This window comes from Lactuca sativa, chromosome 5 (genome assembly GCF_002870075.4).
Source record: "Lactuca sativa cultivar Salinas chromosome 5, Lsat_Salinas_v11, whole genome shotgun sequence".
NCBI classification, from domain to species: domain Eukaryota; kingdom Viridiplantae; phylum Streptophyta; class Magnoliopsida; order Asterales; family Asteraceae; genus Lactuca; species Lactuca sativa.
The window spans coordinates 369,141,132-369,161,152 of NC_056627.2; positions in this window are offsets into that span (position 1 = coordinate 369,141,132).

A 20,021-nucleotide genomic window follows, 5' to 3' on the forward strand; every position below is an offset into this window, starting at 1 on the left:
TTAAGAAAGTAATTAATGCATATTAAATGCTGAAGATGTAATTAATACTCATTATATCTTCAACATGTAATATGCATTAATTACTTTCTTAAAATAAATAAAATGATTGGTCCAGAATCAATCATACATGCACACAATAGATAGTGAAAACAAAATAACCTAACCCTATATATATATATATATATATATATATATATATATATATATATATATATATATATATATATATATATATATATATACACACACACACGTAGTAAACATCACAACATTTAATGAACCGATGTGACTTTTGACACCAAAATATACCGGTTTTAACAATAACTTTCTTCCCATCTCTCCTAACTGCATTACTTCTTAAAATTACTAAAATAACCCTAAGTCTAGATTATATTTCCAACATTCCCCATTAATTTAGACTTTTACCACTTCAACCAACAGGGAATTCCTGGTATTTCACTTCACCCATCATCTTTCTTTGTTTTTTGTTGCTAGTCATTATCTGCTTGTGTCTTGTGGTGTGAATCATCATTCATTTCCACCGTCAACATACGATAGCAGACCGTTTTCATTCTCATCTTTTGATGCTAGTTAATGAAAAGAAATTGTTATGTTTTTCATAAGTTCCATAATCATATTTTCTTCCTCAAGCCTACACTTGATATCCTTCACAAAACTAACCACAAACCCATAGAAAGTCATATAAAACTCATCATTGTAACACTTGTGTTTCGAGACTAAGCATTGATGCGATGATTTAATACTAAGGGACAACAAATGTAATTCAATTTGAAGTGATAAAAAGGAATTATTTGAGTATTATGTGTTTTATACTTGTTTATAATGATATAATAAATTAAGAATGAAAATAAACGTTAAAAATAAAATGTTAGATAAACCCGATATCTATGAAGAAAGTGGTAGTGGTTGTGACAAGGATTCCGGGGATATAAAGAACGCCGAAATCCGATTTATAACGAAGAAATTATGACATGTCGAAGTTTTGCAACAAAACCGGTACGACGCTGTGTGACGTGAAAAGTGAGTTCATGATAAAGTGCTTTTTAGCCTTAGCGATCTAAACGAAAGTCGTGGTATGCATTAAACCGAGAGCGTGCATAAAAAGAACGTCCAAATCTGACTTCGTATAAGAAAGTTATGAATTTTCTAAGATTTGACATAGTAGTGTGCAACCTGGAGTTCGAATTTTAGATCGAGTGGTTTTTAGCCAACACAGCCTAAACGAGACAAATGAAAACGGATGTCGGATGACAAAGTTATGAATTTTTAACGGACTTTTCATGTCCCCGCCTGTTAAAAATATAACTTTAAAAATCAAGTCAAAATTAGCCGACAAAGTCTAAACGAAAGTTGGAGAGTACGTCTCTACCTACGCATGGATATTAAGAACATAGAAAATGGAGCTTGTATGAAAGAGTTATGATTTTTAGAATTCGGGAATAGAATTTGCGAGCTGTCCGAGGAACGCCCCGCGCAAGAGGAAGGAACACGCAGTGTACTTGCATAATTGGTCCGAAGCGAGCCACGACTATCCATCCGATGATCGACACGTATTTGTACGAACGCGCTGCATACCCTCGTACGGCCAGCATTCCAAGGTACGCGCAACATTCCGAGGTACGCACAGCGTACCAGCGAAGTTACGCGTAACATAGACCAAGGCTTCGACCTATAAAAGAGGTGCGAAGGCAGTCGGGTTTCTCACACCTCCCACTCATTATTTCTCTCCCTACTCTCTCTCTCTAAACCTCCCAAACACCCCCCCCCCAAGCCTAGGAAACTTCCCTAGCACTAAAAGAAAGCCCCGGAGCGCCCGAAGGTTCCGAGAAAAAGAGTTTTTCGGCTCGGAAAGTTCTGCCCCCACAGAGGCCGATTTTCAGCAAACCTCCCTGTTTCGTCAAAGGAAACCAGATTTTTAAGAAGCGAAGAGTTGTCCAAGTTGGAATCACCTCTTTATTAGGTGAGTGCATAGTCCCTTTCACGAACATGATTTTAATACAAGTATTAAATTATATGTTTATTTGTGGAATATTTGATACTGCCTGAAATATGTGTAAAGAGCATATATGATAAATATATGCTGATTTAGGATACAAATTAGACCTAAATAAATTAAGAGGGATATTGTGTAGTATCTCCTTGTGAGTACAAGTGAGATATACACGGATGGATAACTTTAGAACTTGTCATTGATCCGAGAGTATGGATTAGAGTTAGTCAGTTGTCCTTATTCTGAGAGTATGGTTATGGCATAATTACTTGTTATTAGATCCGGGAGCATGGATCAGACATACCCGATCCGGGAGTATGGATTAGATAAAAAGGTAAATTTTAGATCTGAGTGTATAGATTAGGTAAAAAGGTAAATTTTAGATTTAAGAGTATGGATTAGGTAAAGAGGCAAATTTTAGATCTGGGAATATGGATTAGGTAAAGAGGTTAATTTTAGAGTATAAATCGTGTCATTGTGAGGATCGATAGGGTGTGGTAAAGTTTCTTATATATGGTGAAATCGTATATTTTGTGAGTCCATATATATATATATATATATATATATATATATATATATATATATATATATATATATATATATATGTTGGATTAGTGTCTAAGTCCATAACTATTTTGGTATGTACTTGACCCGATGGTGCATGGTCCTTTTGGGTTGCCTTCACCAAAGCAACTTGATTGGAGAAATAAATAGAGAGAGAGGTTATTATGATTTATTAATATGTTATAAGAATAATATATTAAAGGAGAAATCATATTTGTTTAATTAATATTGGTCAATAATTAATTAAGAATTAATCTTGTGATCAAGTGTAATTAATTAAACTAGAGGGGCTGAGTTGTAATTATGTGATAGTTACAAAATAAGGTAAGGATTATCTTATATATATGGTGAACGAATTTGAGGTGTAAATCCCTTAGAATTCGACTAGGATAAGGGTTTCTAAGACTTATCTTATGGTTGCTTGGTGGGCAAACAACTAGATAAGGATAAGGACTGAAAACCTAATCCCAACCCTATATAAAGACCCCTAAGGCCTTAGAATTCGTGTACTTCTTCCCAAGAGGATCTAAGGAAGAATTCTAACCTCCCTCCTCTCTCTTTATACCTTCTCCACTTGCTTATGGTGTTTGTGAGCCATTAGAGGAGTGACACTTGTGACTCTCAGCTTTTCAAGGTCAATTCAAGGAGGAATTAGATTGTTATTGCTATATAACAATCAAGGTATGTTCTTAAACCTATTTACATGTGAATTCTAAATTCCATATGCTAGAATTAGGGTTTATAGTCTTGGATTCAAAGCATGTACAATAGAGAAACCTAGATCCAAGCATTAGGGTTTGTATGAGCACATAGGATGTCTTATGACCAAAACCCATCAGTGGTATCAGAGCCTTGATTGGTTTCTATTGTATTGATGCTTGTTGTAACTAAAAAATTCGATTTTTTGCATTCTGGAGGCTGGACTCGCGGAGTCCAAGGTGACTCGACGAGTCCAAGTCTGACTCGACGAGTCAACTCGTCAGAAGGAGGGTACTTCGGGATTTCTTGCTGTTTTTGCTTATGGATAGTTGCCTTATCATGTTAGATCAATATTAATCCGATTATATGATATATTTGACTATATTTTTGATCTAATTGAAGATATTTATCAATTAATAAGATAATTGTTTCCTTATAAGATAATTGATTAATTATTTTGAGTAATTTGATAAATTGTTTTGCAAGAAATCATCAAATATGGATAATTATGTGATTAAATGTTAATTTGAATTATTTGTTATTTGATCCTTGTAGTTATGAAAAGTTTCATATTTATCCCTTTAAGTTTTATAGTTTTAAATTTGAACCCAAAGGTTTTGTTGTTTTGAAATTTAAATAGTTAAAACCCCAATGGTTGAAATGTTTCAAAATTTGCCCTCAAGTTATGGAATTTAAATTTTGATTAAATAGTTTAATTTTGATGCATATTTAAATTCTAAACCCTAATATTTGAAATGTTTCAAAATTTGCCCTCAAGTTTTGGAATTTAAAAGTTGATTAAAAGTTAATTAGGAATGTTAAATTCTAAAACCCTAGTTTTGAAAAAGTTCAAATACACCCTTATGGTTTTATTAATTAATTAAGGTGTATAATTAAAAGAGATTTAATAAATCCATAAAAGTTTAGGTTAACCATTTAATTAAAAGTATAATTGTTATAGTTAACCACATAGTATTTTAAAAGTTATAAAATACACCCTATACTATATATATAACATTAAAAGTCTAACATTATATATATGTATAACTAAAGATCAGTCTTACCGTTAGTAGGCCTCATTCACGAAGCTGGTCTATAAGGGGTGTTTAAGGAAATTGCCTATAAAATGACGATTGAATGGGTATCCACTCTTACCCACCGCACTCTTGACTAGTGGAGGGTCGTTAGCCGAACGGGTAGGATGGGACGAAACCTTCCATTATAAGTATAATGAAGTATATAAGTAACTAAATGTTTTTCAAATTCCCAATCTTAGTTACTTAGGCAAAGTGATTTGATGCAATTCCATGAAATTACACTTTGTGCCCTTGCGAAGACGTTAGTGGAGCGTGTGTGGTTAACCGGCACACTAAATGGGTCTAAGCAAAGGTAGCAAAGGGTGACTCAATGTTTGTCATAGTTCGGTGGAGCGTGTGTGGTTTACCGGCACATCGAATAGGCGACTGTAACATGTGAGGGCACCATGTAGTTTGCATGGTTATTCACACCCGCTTTGTGATCCTCGGCATCCCAGTCACAAACAAGAGGGGCATATCGAGATATAAACATGCCATTGAAAGTTCAATGTATCTCAAAGGATCTAGGAGTTTTCATAGATTTAAAACTTAAATTTCTTTTTTGTTTTTCATGGTGGAAATTAGTGAATCGTCATTCACTTACCTTCAAATATTCTGCAACTAGATTACGGCATCCCTTTTCTAGGTTGTAGCGTATTGTGTTGGGTCCTAGCCTTGGAATTTCATTTGGGTGATCTACCAAGGACTCAATCAATCAACTAACTTGAATTCGTTTTTCTCCCGTTTTGTAGATGTCAAAGTTCGACAACTATGGTCTTCCCAAATCCCGTGGAACAAGCATTCCACATGAAGATGATATTCCACGATTCGATCGAGGAACAAGAAATCATGCTTCACTTCCTCCTCCTCCTCCAATTATTCTCCCTAACCCACAAGATTGTAAAATTGAAAGGTTCAATATCACTCGAGCCCTTTTGGCAAGTAAACGTAAAGAAGGTAAGTCGGTGTGTGCACACGTCCTCGGGATGAAGTCGCACATTGATAGACTAAGAATGATGGGATCCGTTATTAGTGAAGAGATGGTTGTTGATTGAGTTCTTCAGTCACTTCCTAACTCGTATAGTGAGTTCGTAAGAGAGTACTATATGATGAACCATGACGTGACCCTTATAGATCTCACCTCTATGCTTATTGCTGCCGAATCAACAATGGTTTGGCGCAATAGAAAAGCAAAGTTAATTGGTGAATCTGCCTTCAAGACCTCTATGGATATAGACAATGGCAATGAAAGACATGCAATGATCAAAAAGTTTGATCATAAGAGAAAGGCGATGTCTGAAGTAGTTCCATGTCCTGTTCCAAAAGAGTCGATTTGCTTTTATTGCCAAGAGAAAGGGCATTGGAGACGAAGCTGCCCTATTTACCTAAGAGATCTAAGAGATGGGAGAGTCGAAACGTATGACTCTAATATAGGTAAAATCCATTTACTAACTCTTTTAAGCTTCTATTCTAGATTCTTAATACATAATGTAATAAGATTACAATTGATGTTTTGTAGGATCGAAGAAAAGAAAGGAAGCTTAATCTAACCGTGAAGGAATGGATTTCGATCGCGTTTCTCGAAGATTAGATTCTTGAGCTACTACTTAGAGTTAGAATTAGATTGCTAAGAAAGATGTATTAGCATAAGTTTTTCAATGAATTGCATTGTAAGGACAAATTTTTCCGCAATAAAATAAATTTTGATTTTAAATTTTATTTATTTATCCTTACAATGGCGTGTATGAAAAATTGATGTTAAAATGGTTCTATTATTAGCAACAATGGATTTGGTTCTTATTATGTTATTTATGGAAAGTCGAGAATTTACCGAATAGGGAGAGTTTCTCATCGCCCAAGTTTCAATTGGACAGAAACTTGGAATCATGCAACGTGGATGCACGATGAATGAGAAATTTCGTATTTGGAAATTAGACTAATTCATTGACAAAGTGTCAAGTGAAGGACTAGGAGATCGAGTACACAAAGTTGTGTGTTGATCAAAGTCCACCATAAGAGTAACGAGATATTCGTCATGATTTACTAAAGGTTTAGTAAATATGATTATACTTATAAGATTAAGTGTAATTCTGAATTGATTGAAAAGGTTTAAATCAATAGTAGAACGAATAACAAGAATCAAGTAGGCATAGAGATAAAAGTTTCTCCATTCTAAGAAGAAGGGAGAGTACCTTTTATGCTTTATGATAGGTCTTAATGATTAAGAACCATATCTCAATTGATCCTCTAAGTGAGTCTTGGTACAATTGTATGTCCAAGAAGAGGAATCAAAGATTGAAGAAATGGTCAAATCAAGAAGTCAATCATACTTCGTTCCAAAACAAGTCTTAGAGTTAAGATTGTGACAATGAGTGAAAAGTATTAAGAAGGTTTAAAACATTCATTAAATGTGGTAAGTTGTGATGTCTTAGATAAGACAAAGATCAACTAGGACCAATTTATGAGGAGTTTTGATAAAAACTACACTAACTCTTGAATATTTGTTTGTCAAGAAATGGTTATTGACAAGAGAACCTTATATGTCAAGGAGTCAGTGGGAGTCTTAATGGTCTTGAAAGGTCTCAAGAACAAATCAAATAAACCTTATCGATCATCACTAGCACACGAGTTAAGGTTTACAACCTATCGTGATGACATTATTTTGATTCTGTGCCAATCTAATCGAGTTAATTATGCATGAGAGTTTTATGAGTTCTCATTTTGAACGCATAAAAGGCAAAGCACCTTAATCAATGAAAGGTACATTGATAAGAAAAGGTGAGCTGCTTAACTACTTGGAAGACATGGTGGGCAGTTGTGCTACCATAAGGCAAGAAATCAAGATTAAGAAAGCTCAGTCCATATGAGTTTGAATTTGTCGTAAACTTTAGTTTTAACAAATTCACATGGATAGGAACACATACACCGTTTAAATCTAAGTGTCATAAGATTTCCTCCTTCATGAAAATGATTGTGAGGAAATGCTTTCACTAAGAGAGATTTTAAGAAGATAGTGATTGTAAAATTGCATTCTCAAATTCAATCATGGTTACGGCATCCCTTTCCATAATTTGAATTGTGAGGTTTGGCAATTAGTCTTAATTGTTTAGACACACATATGAACTATCAAAGGCAAAGGTGTATAAGTTCAAGAAGCCTTGATAAAAGATTATCAAAGCACTATGTATTAGAAACATGGACTTAAGAAATGCAATATGTATTGTCTTTCTGGAAGTTAAGATGGTTAAGAATACATGTCGAAGCTAGTGGGAGCATAAGTGTTATGTTTTATAATAATCATCATGATAGTGGGAGCATAAATGTTATGATTGTATGATTATTAAGGAAAGTATTGCAAGGTTAGCAATATTAATTATAGAAAACAAGAGTCATACTTTGCAAAGTTGTAAGAGTTGAAAGGTTGTTTTGCTATAATTAAGGGAGAGAATATTATGCTTCATTTCAAATCTAAAGGATTAGGTTGAGAAATGTTAATAATTTTAGTCAAAGGTACATAGTGTGTTCTTAAAATTTCGATTATGATTACGGCATCCCTCTTCACAATTCGAATTTTGAGAACATAGCAAATAAAACATTATGCGTCGTGTCCCATACGCTTCGGGTATAGGATCGATTGCAAATGCTTTAATGTTTGACCATTCTAAAATTTTCCAAATGTCGAGCGCATTTAGAAGGAAAAGGGACTAGAATTGGTTTTGACTAAAACAATTAAACAACTATCAAAGGACAACCCAAAGTTCGACGAGGATTGGTCGCTTGTAAGTAGTTGGAAGTATAGTATTGGAAAATATGGAAATGTTTCCATATTGGATGGACCATATCGACATCATTACGAATAGATAAGATTATATTAAGAATGAGTTGTCATATGGAACATAAGGAAGTGTGTCCAAATTGGGAATTGAATATTGAGAAATCTATGACTAGATTAGAAACTTCTATGCAAAAGGATGTTCAAAGAATGTACTTTGAGTGAGAGACATCACGTCTATGGAATTGTCTTGTAACAATCTCCGATAGAGGACTTTATAATATCATTGGCGATAGTCTTTGTGACTTTGGTGCAATGACATTACGAAAGGTTAGTTGCATAGAATGTTAGAATCTAGCATATTCTATAAGTAGCAAGAATTTGATATTCTCTAACTTATGAAAAACGGATTTGGAGTTGTGAAATGAGAATGATTGAAAATGTGTTCAATGTGATGTATTTCATGAAGTAAGAACCATAGGAAAACATTGTGTGCATGCTAGGAGCATGGGACAAGTGTTGGAATTCAAGTAAGAAGTTGATTACCCGAAACGACAAATAATGAGTAATCAATATGGTGATAAATAAAAGGTGTTTTATTTATACTCAAAAGTTTGAGGCCATATGGGATTAGTATTATTCTTGTGTTTCACTTTGCATGTTTTGACTTCCAGAATAATTGAGTTTATTAAGAATAATCGAATTATTCGAACGGGCCACGGTCATTCATATGTTGGAAGTAGATATGAATGAAGACTGTCGTGAATTGGTGTGTGGAGTGTCTAGAAAAGTATTAGACATAAGCAAATGTTTGCTGCAACGTTCATGAGTGCTTACGAATATGATTTGAGCATTGGATTAAACCCACGCTCACTTGGATCACTCCATGAATTGTATCACGAGTAATTAGTGAGACGATAACATCTTATATTCTTGAAACCGAGATGTGTGAGCTGTATCTTGCGAATCGGTTGCACATTGATAATATGTAAACGCACCAGTAACTTGGTGTTATAAAACATATTGTTGTGTGTGATTTGGTTAGTGAGTGCAAGCAAGCATGGTATCAAAGTTTATACATTCCTTTTATTCAAAGTAGGATAAAAGCGATATCTTTGGGCCCCTCGATGGTTTAGTGATGACAAACGTAAATGCTCGGCCAGGCTAGGGCTAATTTGATTTGTTCAGTTAGTCAGTCGTCATAAATCGGAAATCGAGATATAGTACAAAGAGGATGATTTGAAATCATATCTCATATGATATCTAGAATGGAGGAATATATGATCCCTTATCTAAGGACACGCGTATTTGATATGATCAGAGTTGACAGCGGCTTTGGAAAGCTACGATTGCAGATCGGGATCCGAAGTCATATGCAGAATAATTGTTAGACTTATCCAAGTGGGAGACTATTGGATTAGTGTCTAAGTCCATAACTATTTTGGTATGTACTTGACCCGATGGTGCATGGTCCTTTTGGGTTGCCTTCACCAAAGCAACTTGATTGGAGAAATAAATAGAGAGAGAGGTTATTACGATTTATTAATATGTTATAAGAATAATATATTAAAGGAGAAATCATATTTGTTTAATTAATATTGGTCAATAATTAATTAAGAATTAATCTTGTGATCAAGTGTAATTAATTAAGCTAGAGGGGCTGAGTTGTAATTATGTGATAGTTACAAAATAAGGTAAGGATTATCTTATATATATGGTGAACGAATTTGAGGTGTAAATCCCTTAGAATTCGACTAGGATAAGGGTTTCTAAGACTTATCTTATGGTTGCTTGGTGGGCAAGCAACTAGATAAGGATAAGGACTGAAAACCTAATCCCAACCCTATATAAAGACCCCTAAGGCCTTAGAATTTGTGTACTTCTTCCCAAGAGGATCTAAGGACGAATTCTAACCTCCCTCCTCTCTCTTTATACCTTCTCCACTTGCTTATGGTGTTTGTGAGCCATTAGAGGAGTGACACTTGTGACTCTCAGCTTTCCAAGGTCAATTCAAGGAGGAATTAGATTGTTATTGCTATATAACAATCAAGGTATGTTCTTAAACCTATTTACATGTGAATTCTGAATTCCATATGCTAGAATTAGGGTTTATAGTCTTGGATTCAAAGCATGTACAATAGAGAAACCTAGATCCAAGCATTAGGGTTTGTATGAGCACATAGGATGTCTTATGACCAAAACCCATCAATATATATATATATATATATATATATATATATATATATATATATATATATATAATTTAACATTGTGGGATTGAAATCCCTATGTACTCACCAGGTTTTCCAACATGACCCACTCAGTTTATTTGTATCACAGGTGTCGATACGAAGCTACATTACACTGAGATTAAAGGAGATGTTAATCACTAGTGTAAATGAATGTATGGTCTATTTATGCTTATGTTTCTGTATTGATGATGACATCCCGAAGTTTTAATATAAACTAAATACATTTCTTTGGAAATGCTTTAATAATATATTTATCATGTTTTCTGGGAACAAATTTTGCAACACTTTTCTTTAAAAGTATATTAAGCGGTGATCGTGAAATGAGTGTCTATCATATTTTAGACACGAGTACTAGTTTATTATAGGAAAGATGCCTAAAATGATTTTTTGTGCTAAATGCTTTATGTTTTCCTTATATGCTATTATTTGTTCGGATCTATAGTGTATTACCGACCGGATCTGGAAACCTTACATGTTCAGGATTCTAAGTGTTCAACTACAATATTAGAACTAGCATGTAACGTTTCAAAATGATAAGGAGGATTTAAACGTCTATCATAAATAAAGATCTAAATCCACCTACTTTGGTGTATAGATCGAAGTGGTGAGAACCCGAAGTGGACTCGGAAACGCAATTGGGAACAGGAATCAACAGGCTCATCCCTAAGGGATTGAGCAGGTGCCGATAGTAGAAGCTGCACCTGAGCCAGTCACGATGGCTAGAGTACAAGCCATGATTCGGGCTACGATGGCCGAATAGAGGGAAGGGATGAGACATTTGTTGCTAAATAATAGGGATAAACCTTCGATGCCTGTTGAACAACCATAACTGAATGATGGGTAGTCAGAGGAAGGGAGCTACAGTAGGACCGTTGGTCAAGCTGAACCGCCAGTGGTTAGAAGGAACAACCAAGATGAAGGAGTTGAGAGAAATGGACACAAGTATAAGGACTTCACAACTTGCAAGCCATCGAATTTCATTGGGAAAGAAGATCCAATTAGAGTTATGGACTGGATCTTGGAGATGGAGTTGACATTCATAACATGTGGTTGCAAGGGAAAGCTACAAACCACATATGCAGTATGTTAGTTCAAAGGTGGCACTGTTCATTGGCGGAACACGTTAGGAAAGATCATAAGCCCCAATAAGCCACTACAGTTGACATGGGCAAAATTCTTGGTACACTTTAAACGCTAGTTTTGCTCAGCCCAAAACATGCTAGTAGGGGTGTCCGTTTGGATGGATCGGTTTGATCCGATCTAATCAGGTGAATCCAAATTGATTTCGGTTTTCAAAACATGGATCCGAATATTCCAAACTAAATTCAAATCCAATCCGACCCGATCCAATTACAATTCGATTGGATCGGTTTTTATAATTCGGTTTTCAAAAATCGAAACATTTTAAAACGACATATAAGTATAATATTACCCAACTTTACACAAGAAGCAAAAACAAATTATTTTGTTGCGATTTGAAATTTATAAACAACTAATAAGAAGATATATTATAGTTAAATATTTTATAGACAGAAAACTTTTGAGAGAAAATGGATATTAATGTTTTTTTATCGGGTGAATCGTTTTAAACCTTTTTGAATAAATAAATTACTAAATAACTATAGATATATATTATAAATAGATAAATAATAAATGTTTATTCGGTTCTTTTTGAATATTTGGTTCTTATTTTATAAACCAAAACCAATCTGAAATCCAAAATAATAATTCGGTTTTATTGAAAACCAATCCAATAATCTGAATATCCAAACCAAATAGTCCAATCCAAATTGTCCAATTGTATAATTCGGTTTTATCCGAATAATGAACAACCCTACATGCTAGAGCTGGAGAATTAGTTCTTGACGTTAAAGAAGGGAGACATGTCCATTGATGAGTATACCAATGCCTTCACAAATAAGATGAAGTTTGCATTGCACATTGTCCCTGACGAGCTAAAAAAAATCGATAAGTATACGAAGGGACTACCATGGGAGTACAATGTGCCTATACGCTAGGCACCTACTCTTGAGGCAGCCATCTGGGTTGCTAAGTTTGTTGCATAAATGATTAAAGGCAGAACCACCAACAAGGTTAAAGTTGGCGAGAAGAGGAAATTTGAGGGTTCTTCAAGATTCGACAAGAGAAATATGTTCCCAAACTCTGAACCAACAAAAAAAAGGTATGGGGATAACAATGAAGAAAAGTGGTGTGACAAGTGTAGACAGAAACACATTGGGAGATGCTCTAAGGAGGTGACCTGCTTCAAATGCGGAAAGACTAGTCACTATGTCGATGAATGCACAACCAAGAGAGAAGTATGCTTTAAGTGTGGTGAAGAGGGACACTTCAAGCAAGACTTCCCAAATAGGGAAGGAGCTACGAATCCAAACATTCCACCAAAGCCAAAGGAGAGAGCATTCCACATGATCCTCAACCAAGCAGGCGACAATGCAAAGGATCACGAGTAAGGGACTTTATATCTGAGGATCAAGGTATAAATTAGCCATGTGGATAGTATCATGTGGTGTAGCCTATTAAAGGCATAGTATAAGTTGAACTTAAACACCTATGTAATCATTTCAAGAAATGATGTAAAGATTGGTTATGTTATCCGATGTGTTAAATAACTATGTGAAATTCTTGTATGATAACTTGGAAAACTGTGATACAGATCACTAATCATGGCAACCATCCTATAACCAGGATACTGATCTAACCGATCTCTAATATAGCAACCATCCTACAACCAGGATATCTAACAGATTACTAACATAACAACCATCCTAAAACCAGGATGAAATCTAACATATCAATAACATAGCAACCATCCGAACCCAGGATGTAAATCATAAAGGGCCGGCTTTGGTGCCTTAGACCATGTTGATATAGTGAGGATAACTCACCTGGCATTGCTGAAGTCCCGCAGATAAAACTCCAGCTGCTGGTTGACAGATTCCCAAACTGTCAACATCAAACAATACCCAATTAATAATTGGGTTCCAAGCCCAAGGTCCAACTCACACTCTAAAGGCCCAAAAGTCAATTAATGGGCCAAAGCCCAATATATGGCCCAATTTTCCAAATTGGGCCTTGACCTCTACATGGTCTTTCCTTAAGGCCCTTCCAATTATTCTACTCAAAGCTCTTGGTATTCCCATGGCCCAATATCACATAATCATAAAGGCCTAGTTATGGGCCATCTATGGCCCAATTTTCGAAATTTGGCCCAAGTCTCTCACATGGGCCTTATCCTAGAACCCATATAATTATTTAGTCCATTTGCGTATTCTTGGAAAACCCATTCATAGTCCAATCACCAAAGCCCAATAGGAAGGCCCAATTCAAGGCCCGAGTGAGATTAGGGTTTTCACATGAAATGTTGATTAGGATTAAGTATTTCTTACTTAACCCCTTAGGAACTTAATCCATTAAGTCCAATATTGCCTTAGGTTAATTTTCCAATGATTATTAATTAATATTTTAACTCTACTAAATAATTCCCGTGCGTGTCTCGATAAATCCCCAATATCAGGGTTTTAAGCCATTAGGGTTTTCCAAACCCTAATTAGGGTTTCCTACCCAATACTAGCCCATTAGTCAATTGGTTGGGCTTTAAGGTCACTTTAGGCCCCATTGAGCCCACTGGGGTTTCATGCATCCCAAACGAATCAAACACAACAAGACAAAGAACACCGCCACCCGACACGACGACCGATGGCAGCAACCACCACCCTACGGTGGTGGTTTTTTGAGTTTTCGTTGACTATTCCTACCCTATTATAGTTTTACAATGCAGATCTCAAACAACACACACACATACAACCACCTTGTGGTGATCGGTGGTGGTAGATGGTGGCAACCACCACCTCACAGCGGTGGTGGTAACTTCTTCCCAGATTCCGGCCAAGGGTTGCTTACACACACCCTACATCGCACACACTACACTACACACTGTTAGATGCATTTTATATGCATCTTTTAGCACAATTTCCTATGAATTTCATTATAAAAAGCTAATTAATTCCTAATTATTCTTATGTATTTCGTGTTTCATGATTATTTTGTAGAATTCCCGTACTGCTCACGTTTGTTATGACTTTTCAGGGCTATTTGGAGCACATGGATGATTGCGCGAGTTCGGGATGCGTTTGTGGATGCTTTGGAGCTTAACTGGAGTCTAGACCAAGGAAGGATGCCAGAAAATTATCAAGAACTGCTAGGAAGGAGGAACGGCGAACAAAAGAGCTGAGAAGCAGTACATGCGATCGCACCTTGTCTCCTTGCGATCACAAGTTTTCATTTGCGATCCCAGGTTTGGTCGCAACTTGCCTTCATGGTTTTTCCGAGCCAAAAAATTCATCAGCTTAGGAAAAGTGATACATGCGATCGCAGGTTGTGCCCTTGCGATCGCAGGTTGGTCAATTTGTGTCAAAATGGCAACATACTTCATTAAAAATTTCCATGACACGTTTTGGGTGATATATGCGTTCACGGGAATGCCCTTTGCGATCGCAGGTACAACGTTTTGACAGCTAGACATATAAATACAGCCTGATATTCTTCCAGTAACCCTAATTGGCGATTTCTGGCGATTCAGAGGCGATTTTCAGAGGTTTTCAAGTGAAGAACGTAGATCTAAAAGATACGATTCAATTTCTATTCGTAGTTTAGTAAGATCTATCGTCTAGATTCTATTTCCACTATTTGTAATCCGTTTTTAGCTATGTCAGGCTAAAAACTCTAATTTCAGTTATGCAAGACGTAACCTTTTCGTATAATTAATCATTAGGCACTATGTTTGAGTATGATTACTATTTAGTTTGATCAATTCTATGTTAAATTGAGTGTTTGATTTTGATTTCAATTTCTGTTGGCCACTTAAATTGTTTGTAAATCATTCTAGTCACCTAACTGTTTAGATTCGTAATTGTGTAGATTAATTAGTAAAAAGTGACAAGTATTAGATTAATTCTGAGTTTAGGGTTAACTCTAATATGAAATGATCAAAGAAGTTTTAACGCCTCCGAGCATATGAGAGGTATTGAACTTTACTGGGAATTACACTGTGTCTAATGCAACTTTTCTTTGTTAATCAAGAGCTTGTTTGGTTAATTTATTAGAAAGTTAGATTTAACAAAAAGAACTTATTTTGATTAAATGATTTTTGCAATAAAGGTCATTAGAGCTTGTTAATGAACTTTAGTACCAGTTTAAACAAGTGTATAGTCAAATATTGTGTTGAAGGTTAATTATATGATTAGGGGAGTCACAACGAAACTAGAATTGTTTTCTCTTATTTGAATTTTCATTACTTTAAATTTAGTTATTCTTTTGTCATTTTCGATTTCTATTAGTTTAATTTTCAGAAATAACCCCCCCCCCCCCCTTTATGTTTATTGCATTCATCAAGAATTAGATCACACCTTACGGAAAGAGCTGTAAACATTAGGACGTGTCCCTAAGGATCCGACCCTGCTTACCTATACTACCTGTTAATGCAATAAAGCAGTTTATTTTATATTTTTATTTGTTTAAATTGTGTACGACAACGGTCTTAACACACACACATCCTTTTTGCTCGGAAAATAAACCAAACACCCACCAATGGTGGGTGGCGACGACAGTAGCAGTGTTGACACAGACAGCCACCATGGTCAGCCACCATGGTGGTTCTTCTTGACTACTAAAGGCGTCTGGGTACAACGACTTCTTCAGCTGCTTAGAGTGGCGGCGGTAACAGTGGTCATGTCTACGAAGAAATGGAGAATTGAAAGGTGTTGCAGTGGTGACAAGCGCGGCTGGGCTTAGCACCGATGAACAGAAAGAGGTTACAACTGGGAGTACAACAACAACAACCACGGTGACAGCTTCACGCTTCCGACTTCCAATATAGCGCGATTTCACCCAAGGAAGGGGTTACCGTCAGTCTTCGACATCATAGGTATAGCAGCACCTTCGTTTTCGGTGAGGCTTTCTACGGCCGTTCACGACGTCACAGCTAGCATAGGTTGTGTTGTTGTGGTGGTGGTAGTCGATGACTCCAGCAGATGGTGGTTTGCGACTCGGCAGAAGGGTGTAGTGATGCTAGAGTTGAAGACAAAGGAAGGGATGGCAGCTGGTGTGAAGGGAGACATGAGGTGGCGGCTACTCATCCGATTAGGGTTAGGGTTACAAGGGTGGATGGCTATATACCCACTACATCCAAACTTTGGTCCATAATGATACTCTTAGTTCCTCCTTCCTTATTTTCTTTCAATATAAATCCCAAATTTACCATTTGACTCCTCCATGACAAATTCTTTTCAGCTTAGGTACATAATTTACTCTTTTAGCCCCCAACCATTCAAAAACCTTTCATATTAAGTCCAAATGATACCAAACACTCCCTTACTTCTAAAATCCTTTGCAAAATAAATCCCGAAATTACACTTTAACCCCTGGAGGTTCAAACCTTGTCATTTGTCTTCACGAAACCAGCACCCCACTAAACATTATTCGATTTTGGGCTACAATAATATGAAATAACAAGAAAAATCACTTCTCGGGGTTCCGGGTTTATTATTTTATTATTATATTTAAATGGGATGTTACAACTCTTCCCCACTTAAATTTGATTTCATCCTCGAAAACGTTCCTTATCATTCATTACATGCCATGCAACTTGAACTATATGGCCACAACTATAATCATACCCCAGCCCTTCCAAGGCAACCGTACCATCCCTCGCACGGTCCTGAAACCTGATGATAAATGAATTCCTTGCAATATGATTATATCTACTAAATCTGAAGTCCGAAGTCTCGAGGTAGTCTGGCTGTAACGCCCGTAGATCCGGGCTAGTCAATTTAAAGATAATGGGGGTCGAAAATGACTTTTTGACATAAGATTATTCAAAAAAAATAATCTTAACCAAGTTGTAGAATATTTCTAAAGGGTTCCGTACATATAAATAACGCCAAAATCCGAGTTATAACGAAGAAGTTATGGCACGTCGAAGTTTTACGACAAAACCGACACGATACCGGGAGACGTAAATAGTGAATTTTTGATAAATCACTTTTTAGCCTTAGTGATCTAAACAAAAATTGTAGTATATGTTAAACCAAGAGCGTCCATAAAAAGAACGCCCAAATCTGACTTCGTATGAGGATGTTATGAATTTTCTAAGATTTGGCATAACAGTGCACGACCCGAAACTCGAATTTTAGTTCGAGCGGTTTTTGGCCTACGCGACCTAAACAAGAGTTGAATATCTCCTTAATAGGAACTCAACGATAAAAAGACAAATGAAAATAGAGTCCATATGTAGAAGTTATGAATTTTACGCGGACATTTAATAGTATAATCTCCTCCTACTATTAAATTTAAGATCGGTCGAGAATTAGCCGATGGAGTCTAAATGAAAGTTGTATATATTGTTTTTACCTACGCGTGGATATAAAGAACATAAAAAACGGAGCTTGTATGCGAAAGTTACGGGGTTTAGAAGTCGGCAGGGTGCTTTGCGAAATTGGGTGATGTGGCTGAATATGGGCCAAGGCTTTCTCCCCAAGGCAAGCCACCAGAAGGTGACATGTGGCATGGACTCGATGAGTAGGTCATCCTACTCGACGAGTAGATCTGTTTTCCAGTCTATAAATAGAGGTTTCGAGTTCCCTCATTCTTCACACCATTCCAACCTCTTCTCTCTCTCTCTCTCTCTCTCTCTAAACTCTCTTACTATCTCCCACCCCCCCCCCCCCTAAGCCTAGGTAAACCCCCTAGCACCCGAAAGAAGCCCTGAGGCTCCCAAATCCGCGAGAAAAGAGTCTTTTAGCTCGGGAACGCTGCTCCGGTGAAGCCCGGTTTTCGAGAAAACCCGTTGTAAGTGAGTTACGCCTAACCTATCTTTAGTATAGCTTATGTTTCTATATAGTAATGTTATTAGGAACTTACAATGAGTATTTGAGCTATTATTATGAGTTATATAAGTGTCGTTATAATATCTTTTTAACCACTTGCGGTACGGGGAATCTCGTTTGGAGGGCCGCTTTGGTTGCTGGATTCAGAAGTGCTATATGCCAAAATGATCTCGCCCTCCGGTGTTCCATGTGATGGGTTTTAGCCATAAGAACATCCTATGTGCTCATACAAACCCTAATGCTTGGATCTAGGTTTCTCTATTGTACATGCAATTCATCCAAGACTTTAAACCCTAGATCTAGCATACAATCAATCATATTAACTATGAATAGGGTTTAGATCTTACCTTGATTGTTATGTAGCAATAACAATCTCAAATCCTCCTTGTAATGACTTTAGAAAGCTTAGAGTCAGAATTGTCACTCCTCTAATGGCTTACAAACACCAAGAGCAAGAGGATGAAGAATAAGGAGAGTGGAGGCTGCCCAAAACGTGTGGAAACCCTAAGGAACAAGTTCACCACGTTTTTGAGTCTCAAGGGTCCTTTAAATAGTGAGGCTATTAGGTTTATCTAACAATGAAACCCTAATTTGGATGCTTAAGCCCTAAGCAACCCATGGACTCCTTCCTTAGAGGCCTAGGACGATTTCTAATGGGTTTCCCCATAGAATTCATCCACCCCTCTAATAGGGAGTCCATTAGCCCAATATTCAACTATCACACAATTGACAGTTCTAGTCCTTTAAGTTTAATTAATGTCTTTTAGCCACAAACTTAATTCTTATTAATTCTTGACTAATATTAATTAAACAATATGATTTCTCCTTTAATATATTATTCTCATAATATATTAATAAATCATAATTAATCTTCTCTCTCCATAATTCATCCTATCAAGTTGCTTTGGTGAAGGCAACCCAAAAGGACCATGCACCATCGGGTCAAGTACATACCAAAATAGTTATGGACTTAGACACTAATCCAACAGTCTCTTACTTGGATAAGTCTAATAACTATTCTGCGTATGACTTCAGATCCTGATCTGCAATCATAGCTTTCATAAACTACTGTCAACTCTGATCCTATCAGAAGTGTGTCCTTTAGATAAGGGATCATATATTCCTCCATTCTATATATCTTATAGACTAAGACATGGATTTAAATCATTCTCTCTGTCTATGTGTTGTTTCCCGATTTTCGATTTATGACGACTGACAACAGACTACAATTAAACACATCAAATTAGTCCCGGCTTGGCCAAGCGCTTAAGTGCCATCACTAAATCATCGAGGGGCCCACAGATATCGCTTTTATCCTACTTAGGATAAAAGGAACGGATAAACTTTGACTCAATGCTCGCTTGCACTCACTTACCGAATCACAAACAACAATATGTTTTATAACACCAAGTTACTAGTGCGTGTACATGTTATCAATGTGCAACCGAATCGCACGATACAACTCACACATCTCGGTTTCAAGAATATAAGATTTTATCGTCTCACCAATCACTCGTGATAAACTCCACGAAGTGATCCAAGTGAGCGTGGGTTTAATCCAATGCTCAAATCATATTCATTAGCACTCATGAACGTTGCACCAAACATTTGCTTATGTCTAATACACTTTAGAAAATTCACGACAGTCTTTATTCATATCTACTTCCAACATATGAACGATTGTGGCCCGTTCGAATAATTTGACTGTTTTAAACCAATTAAATTATTCAGGAAGTCAAAACA